The sequence below is a fragment of the Sus scrofa genome, chromosome 11 (genome assembly GCF_054392235.1).
Source record: "Sus scrofa isolate SSC_HxYL_T2T_F1_AM1 chromosome 11, Sscrofa_HxYL_maternal_Yorkshire_Landrace_v2.0, whole genome shotgun sequence".
NCBI classification, from domain to species: Eukaryota; Metazoa; Chordata; class Mammalia; order Artiodactyla; family Suidae; genus Sus; species Sus scrofa.
The window spans coordinates 28,501,341-28,511,714 of NC_139393.1; the positions used below are offsets into that span (position 1 = coordinate 28,501,341).

Consider the following 10,374-nt stretch of genomic DNA (forward strand, 5'->3'; position numbering starts at 1 on the left):
AACAATAATAATAATAGTAGTAGCTAATTGAGGTTTAAACTCTGAAGAGCATTTAGAACCATGATAGGGAGGTAGGAAGAACTAAGGGTTGGCAAAATAGGGACAGAAGAGTCATCAGGATTTGTTAATGAACCAAAAGTTAGGACTGAGAAGAAGACAGGAATTGGATGACTGAAAAACTGGAAGGTCTCAGGTTTTTCTTTACTGAAAAGGGGAATATTGACCTAGGAAGAGTAGGCCTGACTGAAAATCTAAGGAACTCAGTTTGAGATGTTTAATATCTTGGTTACACTTAGATATCCCAGTAGACTAGGCTGTGGTAGGTAAGAGCTAGAGATATGAACTTGGGAAGCCTTAGGATTCAGAGAGCATTTATTCTGAGAGACTAAATACAATCATAAAGGCAGTATGTGCTAATAGAAAAGAGAAGAATTCTAAGGACTAAATACTAAAACATAGGATTTAAAGAATTGGGAAATAATGTCACCATGCTGTACAGTAGAAAAATATATATATATAAATAAATGATAAAAAAAATAAAACGCTTCACAACACCAAAAAAAAGAAGAATTGGAAAATGAGGAAGCACCAAAGAATAAGATTAAGAAAAAGGAATAAGACAGGGAGAAGAAAAGGAGAAACCAAAATCAAACTAAAACAAAGCTCCCAAAATGCCTGTGCTATTTTGGAAGCCAAGTGAAAATGTGTTTAACAGTGAAGAGAGTCATGAACTCTTTAAGTGCTCTTGATAACCAAGGAAGATGAACACTGGCACATGACTATTAGATTTAGCAATTTTGCAGTCCAGTTGCCCTGGTGAAGAGTTTCAGTGGAGTAGTGGGAACAGATACCTTATTGGAGTTGGGGTTCAAGATGGAATGAAAAGAGCAGAGGACTTTCTATAAAGAAAATTAGAGAAATGAGACATTAACTGAGGAGAAAGGATGATCAAGAGGGGCTATTCATTCATTTTGTTTTAGTGTTTTTGAAATGGTATATCAGAATATTTGCAAGTTTACATAAATGGTTCAGGAGAAAGAGATAATTTGACGTGGTAGAGAAAGGGTAAACTTGCTGGAACACCATCATTGAGTGAATCAGAAGGATTGGTCCACTGTTAAGTGGAGAAGTTGTCCTTAGCTAGGAGTATGGAGAGTTTATCCATGTAAGTAGGAAAGAAAGTAGAGTGTGTGGACATAAACACATGAAAGCATGTGAAAAATTGTAATTTTCTCTGATAACTTCAATATTCTCTGTTCAAAAAGATACCATTTTGGTTATGCAGATTAATAAGTTTTGGGGATCTAATATACAAACAGCATGGTGACATAGTTAATAACACTGTTTTTATACTTGAAATATGCAAAGATAGTAGATCTTAAATGTTGTCATCACACACACACAGAACTATGTGAGGTGATGGATGTGTTAATTTCATTGTTTGTCTTTTCACAATGTATATATATATCAAACATCACAGTATATACTGTAAATATAAGTAATTTTAATTTTTTCAATTATACTTCTTTAAAGCTGAAAAATATATATCAAGTTCCCAGAAAACCATGTTAATGAAAGGAAGTGATATGATGGGATGTTATGGATAGTCACATAGAAGAGGCAATGGCACATAAATACATGACATACACACTTATGAATATACACATGGATTAAAGATATATTTATAGACATATATTCATAAACATGCCATGCAGAGATCAGCAAAGGAAATGGATATTTAATTATATATCATGCATATGCATGTATGTATATATACTCATATGTGCACATACAAATATGTATATCCTTGCAGCAATGTTTATCTATGTATACATATGTATATATATGTGTGTGTGTGTGTATACACACACATTTATATATAAATATGTGTGTATATGTATATACATATATATTTTATGTTCATTGCCCTGGCAGCACTTTTAAATTTTATTGTAAAAATATCAACAAAGACATTAAAATGTCTAGTTTTCAAGTGCAAGACAAAGTCTCTATAGTGATCTAAGACTAACTATAATGCTTGCCCTTGAACAGGTCTCAGTGATTAATGATCTTAAGAGAACAAAACAATGCATAAATAATTGCCTATTACTAAGCAAGAGAATAGTAACTAAAATATCTGTATAATAACAGGCTCCAAGTTTCTATCTCAATGGTAAAGATTAGCCTGAAGCCTCAACCAAGATCAACTGGAACCTAAGGAATGTTGATGAATTTTTCTGACCCTCATGACTTCTATCAACTAAAGTTTTCACTCTCAACCAAGCCTTTTCATGAATATACATGTACCCTTAGCTTAAATCTCCCTCAACTTTGCTACTGGGGAGACACTGCATTGGGAAAGATCCTCAGTATTCTCCTGCTATTATCCTTGTGCTGTAATAAGTGATTCCTTTCTCTCCCTTTTTGGCTTAGTTGTGTCTTTTGGCTTGACACCCACAAAGCGGCAAGTGCAGTTTTGGCATAGCAGGAAGAGCAATCTGCTCGTACAATGGCTCTGGTATATGAATCATGGTTATTCAAAACTAATAACTAATAATCCCATTTCTCTTTGTAAGTAATCAGGTTAGTGTATGCACATGACACAATTTTGGCCAATACAAATTTATTTATTTTATTTTTTGTTATTATTATTTTTTAATAGTTATTTCCTCAATACAACTTTCTTTCTACTGTACAGCATGGTGACCCAGTTACACATACATGTACACATTCTATTTTCTCATATTAGCATTCTCCATCATAAGTGACTAGACATAGTTCCCAGTGCTACACAACGGGATCTCATTGCTAATCTATTCCAAAGGCAATAGTTTGTATCTATTAACCCCAAGCTCCCCAACCACCCCACTCCCTCCCCCTCCCCCTTGGCAACCACCAGTCTATTCTCCAAGTCCATGATTTTCTTTTCTGTAGAAAGGTTCGTTTGTGCCTTATATTAGATTCCAGATATGCATGATATTGTATGGTATTTGTCTTTCTCTTTCTGACTTACTTTACTCAGTATGAGAGTCTCTAGTTGCATTCATGTTGCTGCAAATAACATTATGTCATTTTTTTAATGGCTGAGTAGTATTCCATTGTATATATATACCACATGTTCCTTATCCAATCATCAGTGGACATTTGGGTTTTCTCCATGTCATGGCTACTGTGAACACAGCTGCAATGAACATGAGGGTGCATGTGTCTTTTTTAAGGAAATTTTTGTCTGGATATATGCCCAAGAGTGGGATTTCTGGGTCACATGGTAGTTCTATGTATAAATTTCTAAGGTATCTCTATACTGAGTGGTTGTACTAGCTTACATTTCCACCAACAGGGCAGGAGGGTTCCCTTTCCTCCATACCCCCTCCAGAATTTATTATTTGTGGACTTATTAATGATAGTCATTCTGACTTGTGTGAGGTGGTATCTCATGGCAGTTTTGATTTGCATTTCTCTAATAATCTGTGATGTTGAGGACTTTTTTCATGTGCTTATTGGCCATCTGTATATCTTCCTTTGGAAAATTGTCTATTTAGGTCTTTTGCCCATTTTTCAATTAAGTTGACTAAGAAATATGCTACTAAAAAAACCAATGGGTCAATGAGGAAATCAAGAAGGAAATTAAACGATACCTCGAGACAAAGGATAATGAAGACACAACCACACAAAATCTATGGGATGCCACAAAAGCAGTGCTCAGAGGGAAATTCATAGCAATACAGGCCTTCCTCAAAAAATAATAAAAATCTCAAATCAACAACTTACCTACTACCTAAATGAATTAGAAAAAGAAGAACAAACAAAACCTAAAGTCAGCAGAAGGGAGGAAATCATAAAGATCAAAGAGGAAATCAATAAAATAGAGACTCAAAAAACAACAGAAGAAATCAATAAAACCAAGAGCTGGTTCTTTGAAAGGTAAACAAAATTGACAAACCTCTGGCTAGACTCACCAAGAAGAGGAGAGGAAAAACCCAATAAACAAAGCAAGAAATTAAAAAGGAGAAGTCACAATGGATACTACAGAAATACAAAACCATGAGAGAATTCTATGAACAATTGTATGTCAACAAATTTGACAACCTAGAAGAAATGGGCAACTTTCTAGAGACTTACAGTCTGCCAAAACTGAATCAAGAAGAAATAGATAAACTGAACAGACTGATCACTAGAAATTAAATTGAATATGTCATAAAAAACACTCCCTACAAATAAAAGTCCAGGACCAGATGGCTTCACAGGTGAACTCTACCTAACATACAAAGAGGAAATTATACCTATCCTCCTTAGACTTTTTCCAAAGTTTTAAGAAGAAGGAACACTCCCAAAGACATTCTATGACACCACCATCACCCTAATTCCAAAAACAGACAAAGATGCTACCAAAAAAATCACTGTAGGCCAATATCTTTGATGAATATAGATGCCAATACAAATTTAGGATTGTGTTCAGAAAAGAATTTTCTTCCCTTACGAATTAGTCTTAGAGAAAGAAAGTTGTTTTTCCCCTTCTCCCTTGGAAAACAATTATATGAAGACATGATATTTAGAGATTTGCTTACATCTTGAAGCAATGATGATAGGGCAAATGAATAGCAGAGATGCTAATCCAGAGTTGGAGTCTCATCAAGCCAATACATCAATCCTGGGGTCATCTCTCTTCAAATTTTGTGAAGAAAAAGTTTAAAACAATTTTGGTCTATAATATTGGAGAAAAACACATTCTGGTACCCTGCCTATAAGCCTCCTTTATTATAGCAAAACAAAAGACCAAAGAAATGTGATAAACCCATCTTAAGATTCTTGGAAATCTAAGTTACCCTCTGGTGCCAAAAAGACGTTCACTATCCTGAGATGATTTGTTTGTTTTGGAGGGATCATGCAAATAGACAGATATTCACAGATAAAGGAGATGAATAGAAAAAGGAGCTAAAACCTGAGTTCAAGGTGGTGATTAAAAATAATGCCAAAATTGTATTTACATTTAAATATAGAAAGAAAGAATAATATTTCTAAGCTAAATAAATTTTCTTAAATGTACATCTTCTTAAAGTAGAAATTAGCAGGTTGAGATGAAAGACTGAGGTTCTCAGTAATCCAGAATATTTGAAAAAAAATATTTAAAAAGAAAAGTGTTATCTGGATACTTCTTCATAGTGATCAGAATATATAGCTGCAGGACTTACTAGTAGTTTAGTAATAGGTTTTCTTTAGAGCCAGCAAGAAAAACTGACTCAGTCTGGGAAAAAAGGGTCCTTAAAAATATGGAAAGTAATCGTTGCTTTAAAAATGATTGCTTCAAAAATGGTAAGAGGCAGCTTTGGCAACAAAATAAAGAGAGTATGTGAAGCAACCTTCGGAATGAAAGTATCCCTGGGCTTACTAGTATATAAGTCACAAGATTAGGAAATGCAAAGACAAATAGCTCCCTACAGGCTATAAAGGTTATAGTGAGTTGAAGGCTATAGCCAAGCTAAGACTATTCATGAACCATCAGTAGTGCTCTTGTGAAAGATGCACTATAGACAGAGAAGTAGAATAGTTGTTAATGCTCTTTTTTTTGACAGTATGGCATCTGATGAGCCAGTGAGCACAAAAACAAGATAAAGGTCAATAAAATTATAGTACCATCTACCAATCACACAAATGTCAGATTTGGAAGACCAATGTTGTAACTTTAAATTAAGTGCCAAGGAAAACTGTGAAATCAAACACTTGAGGGTGATCTGTAAGCTGGCATAAATGTAGTAGATGGATATTATTGTAAAAATCAATATATTTTGAGGATGCATTATGTACATTATAAACCACATAAATAGTCTTGAAACTTTGAAAGATTTTATTTAAAAAGATAATCAAATGAAAGTCTTAGAGATCCTAAAGAGTACCACATCTTAGAATAAATTAACATTTATATGCATGCTGATATATTTTAAGTGGATAATATCCTCTAGAGACTATCAGTTGAAGTAGGGTTCAATGAAGAAGGTGAGTTTTACAAGGAGTTTTGAAGAATTATGGCTAGAAATGTATTTAGATATAGACAGACATAGGAATCTTAGTTTTGCAGTACTGTATCAACATGACTGTTAACTAAAAATGAGATAGTCCACAAAAAAGGAAATATTTCCTCCATTTGAAAATGTATTTAAAAAAATAACCTAAATCAACTGCCAGGCTTTTATCCTTAGACAATGCAAAAACAAATTTTAATTTGTTTCCAAACAATCACTTTCTATTTGTTCCCTTTAGAGGAGTCTCTTTTGATAAGCGATTCTTATATATTGTCAATCTGTTGAAAGAATGAAAAAATATATCAGCTTCATGTTCTTTGATTGCATTGTTCATTGGTTGTAGGGTGCTTAAGACCTTTTTTGAGACACGGAATATGGTGGAACACTCAGTAATCGCCTCTCTCAGTGTTTGTTGATGCTCTTTGCTTTGTGTTAATGATGTCTGAATTGGCAACTTGTCTCTTTCTAATGAAACAAACCTCAACATCAGCTTTGGATCCAGTGAGTGGGCCTTGCAGCCTCAGTGCCTTTTACACTCAACCCCTCTGTGAGCTCCTTGCCCACTGCAGAGGGATTTCTTGAATTCTAATGTGCACCCTATAACTCTGTGGTGTTTGTCTATACACTTGGCTTTGCCTTTTCAAGCTCTCTCATTTGAAGGCACAAAACTTTCCAAAGATCTTCATAAACTGGTTTGGGTAGTACTTCCACCTAAACACATTTCCTAAAACTTTCCAATAGGTTACTGCTTTGACTACATTTAAGCCTCGTATATATCTTTCAGCAAATGATACCTTTGGTTACTTTTGGACACCATGACCTGGAAGGAAGACAATTCCTAAAGAGGCCAGTCCATCCACAACCAGGTTGGTTTACCTCAGATTCAGCCTTAATCATTCTCAAATTATTATTATTATTTAAATACAGACTACTTCATGTATCTTTGCATAGGGGCCATGATACACTTCTCTGTATGATTCCAATTTGAGTATAAGTGCTCCCAAAGCCAGCATCATTCTCAGATGATTCTATTTCCATACTATTTTGCCTCACAGGTAAGGACACATGGGAAATAATAATACTTCTCCAGAATTCAAAAACCCTTAGACCATGTTTCTTTATTGTCTTTGTCTGGTAGTATTGTATAATTTACCTATTTACAAATATATGTCTTTACCATGGATTATATGTTTTTAGCATAGAAATACCTTTTTCCCTTTAGTAGCAACAATGTGGGAAGTATTTAATTAACCACAAAAAAGTTATATGCCTAAAGTTCACAGAAACAAAAATAGTTTAGAGGGTAATAAAGGTGAATAACTGTTATAAAATTATAGATATCATAGCTGTTTATATCTGAATTACTAGTTTTTGATGAGATATATATCAAAAACCTTTTTTTTGAATAATTATCTTTCTTATGAATTATTAATACACATTTGTTTAGATTTCATAATTAATAGAAAACAACTATCGGAACTTTACTTCTATTCAGTCATTCCTTATTTATACTACATACGTTGTATATTTTCTGCATATTCTAGTTTATGATAAGTTTTTTTGTTTGTTTTCTTTTTTTCTTTTTCAGTTGCACCCATGTCCTATGGAAATTTCTGGGCCAGGGATCACTTCTGAGCCACAGCTGTACCTAAGCTACTGTTATGGCAATGCCCAATCCTCAACTTACTGTGCCAGGCCAGGGATCTAACCTGCACCACAGCAGTGACCCCCGCTCCTGCAGAGACAGCCCAGGATCCTTAACTGGCTGCCTCACAGCAGGAACTCTAGTAATCAGTTTTTTGCTTGATTTTTTTTGTATGTTTGTTTGTTTTTCTTTTTAAGGCCATGCCTGTGGCATATGGAAATTCCCAGGTTGGGGGTCAAATCAGAGCTTCAGCCACCGGCCTACACCACAGCCACAGCAACACTAGATCCGAGCCTCATCCATGACCTATACCAAAGCTTGCAGCAATGCCAGATCTTTAACATACTGAGCAAGGCGAGGGATCAGACCCTATCCTCATGGACACTATGTTGGGTTCTTAACCAGCTGAGCCACAACAGGAACTCCTGTAATCAGTTTTTCATCTAAAAATAAAATCCATTTTTTCCCCTGTATCAGTATCTCTACAACATAATTTTTGAGTTTTGTTTTCAGTAAGTCTTTCATATGTTATTTAACCATCCCCATATTAAACTAATCCTATATTAGTCTGTGTTTTGGATTTCTTATCTTTTCACTTTTCTGAAGAGTGCATTGGTGAATATCATATAACATAAACTTTGTCCACAGCCTAATTCTCTTACAATAAATAGCTCTAAATGTATTGCTAAGTAAGTGGTATGCATTAAAAAATAATAATATATATTGCTAAACATATAAATGGACCATCAATTTTAAAGTCCCAATGGTCATTTATATCCCCTGCTTTCTCTCACCTTGTCTCTTTGTACTCAGACATAGACATTTAAGTTGGTCAGTTCTTCAGTGTATTGCATGCTACTATCGGTATTCAATTAATTTTGTTTTATTTTAATTTTATTTCATTTTTATCCACACTCTCCAATCCTATCCCCCTCCCTCACACAAACATTCTTTTGAATCTTTCTGATGCATATCCTTAGATAAATAACACTATCCTAAAATATAGCATGTACCTTTGTCTTTGTATGTATTTTTGATTTACAGAAATGATGTCCTGTTTGAAAGCTCATTATTTTTCTTATCTATTACTCTCAACAGGACGTTCTGGAAGATCTATTGGTGCTTCTGAGAGTACACTGAGTTCGTATTTTTAACAGTCATTCCTCACCTCTTGTGATGAGAACTTGGGTTGTCTCCAACTCTTCCTAACAGAAAAAATGATGTGCGAATATTTTTTTTTCACAGACTAGTGCAAAATTCTTTTTAAGACAGATACCTGTAATAGAGTGGTCATAGATTCTAATGTTACCTAATGTTAATAACTACTTTCGAAATTCTTCTATGATGTCTAATCATCTACATTACACTCTTTATTGCACAATATGCATTTTTCCCCTATTATATCAAAACTCAATATATCTGAGTTTCTATTTTTTGCCAATCTGGTGTCCATAAATTCTTAACTTATGGCTATTTTATTTACACTACTCGAATCATTAGTGAGAATGAGTGCATGTTTATAAATGTATTAGTAATATGATTTTTAGTGTCTGCTGCTGCCCACTCAATGGAGTATCCTGCTTGGCAGCCTGGAACTGTTGCACAGTCTCCTCTTGTTCTGGGTCCCAATCAAAGCTAGTAGCCTTTCAGATCTCTGGATAAATGGCACATAATAACACACCCGAGTGAGTGATATGTTGCTTCGAAAATCCAAATACACCCATTAGACATTGTCTCTTTTTCTTTTTCTTTTTTATTTATAGAAGGGGAAAGATGCAAGAACTTATCCTTCACTTTAGCAAAAGTGCCTTGAGGAGTTCTCATTGTGGTTTAGTGGTAGCGAACCTGACTAATATCCATGAGGATGTGAGTTCAATCCCTGGCCTTGTTTGGTGGGTTAAATATCCGGCATTGCCATAAGCTATGAAAGCATAGGGCACTGATGTGGTTCGGATCCTGCCTTGCTGTGGTGGTGGCATAGGCTGACAGCTCTGATTTGACCCCAGCCTGAGAATCTCCATATGCCATGGGAGAGGCCCTAATAAATAAATAAATAAATAAAAATTATCTTGAAATCCCCTCCATCACAAGACCTCTGGCAATTTTACGGAAGTGGAAGTCTACTGAGGTTTTGTGGAATGTATTTCTCAATTTTTGACACATAAATATCTTAACATTAAGTCTAGAGTAGTTGCTGCTTCTTGCTCATTAGATCTGATCAGCATAATCTCACCAGTATAATAAACTGAGATAATGTCCTGGGAAACAGAAAGGTCATCAAGGGCCCCACAGACTAAATTATAATGTGGAGAAGGCCCCGAGGTAGAACAATGGAGGCGTACTGCTGGTCTTGCCGGCTGAGAGCAAACTTCTTCTTGTTATTTTTACTAACGTGGATCAAGAAAGAAGTGTTTGCTGTGTACCAGGTACCAGGGGATGTGTTAATTTGCTGAAGCAATGAAATCACATCTGGAAGAACAGCTGCAATTGGATTCACCGTTTGGTTAATTTTACAAAAAATCTACTATCACTCTCCAAGATCCATCTGTTTTCTGAATAGGACAAATAAGGCGAGTTGAATAAGGATGTGGTGGGAATTGGCATCTCTGCACTCTTGAGTCCTGGAGAGTGGGACTATTCTCAGAAATACTTTCATATATGTAATATGGTTTTGGTTCACTATTTATCCTAATTAGAGACAGTTCTAGT

The 10,374-nt window shown here is 35.0% G+C and overlaps 1 pseudogene; it reads right to left on the reverse strand.

Annotated features, from left to right (window-relative positions):
* Positions 1-6,937: 6,937 nt before the first annotated feature.
* LOC146398605 (U6 spliceosomal RNA) lies at positions 6,938-7,033 on the reverse strand (annotated as a pseudogene).
* Positions 7,034-10,374: the final 3,341 nt, after the last annotated feature.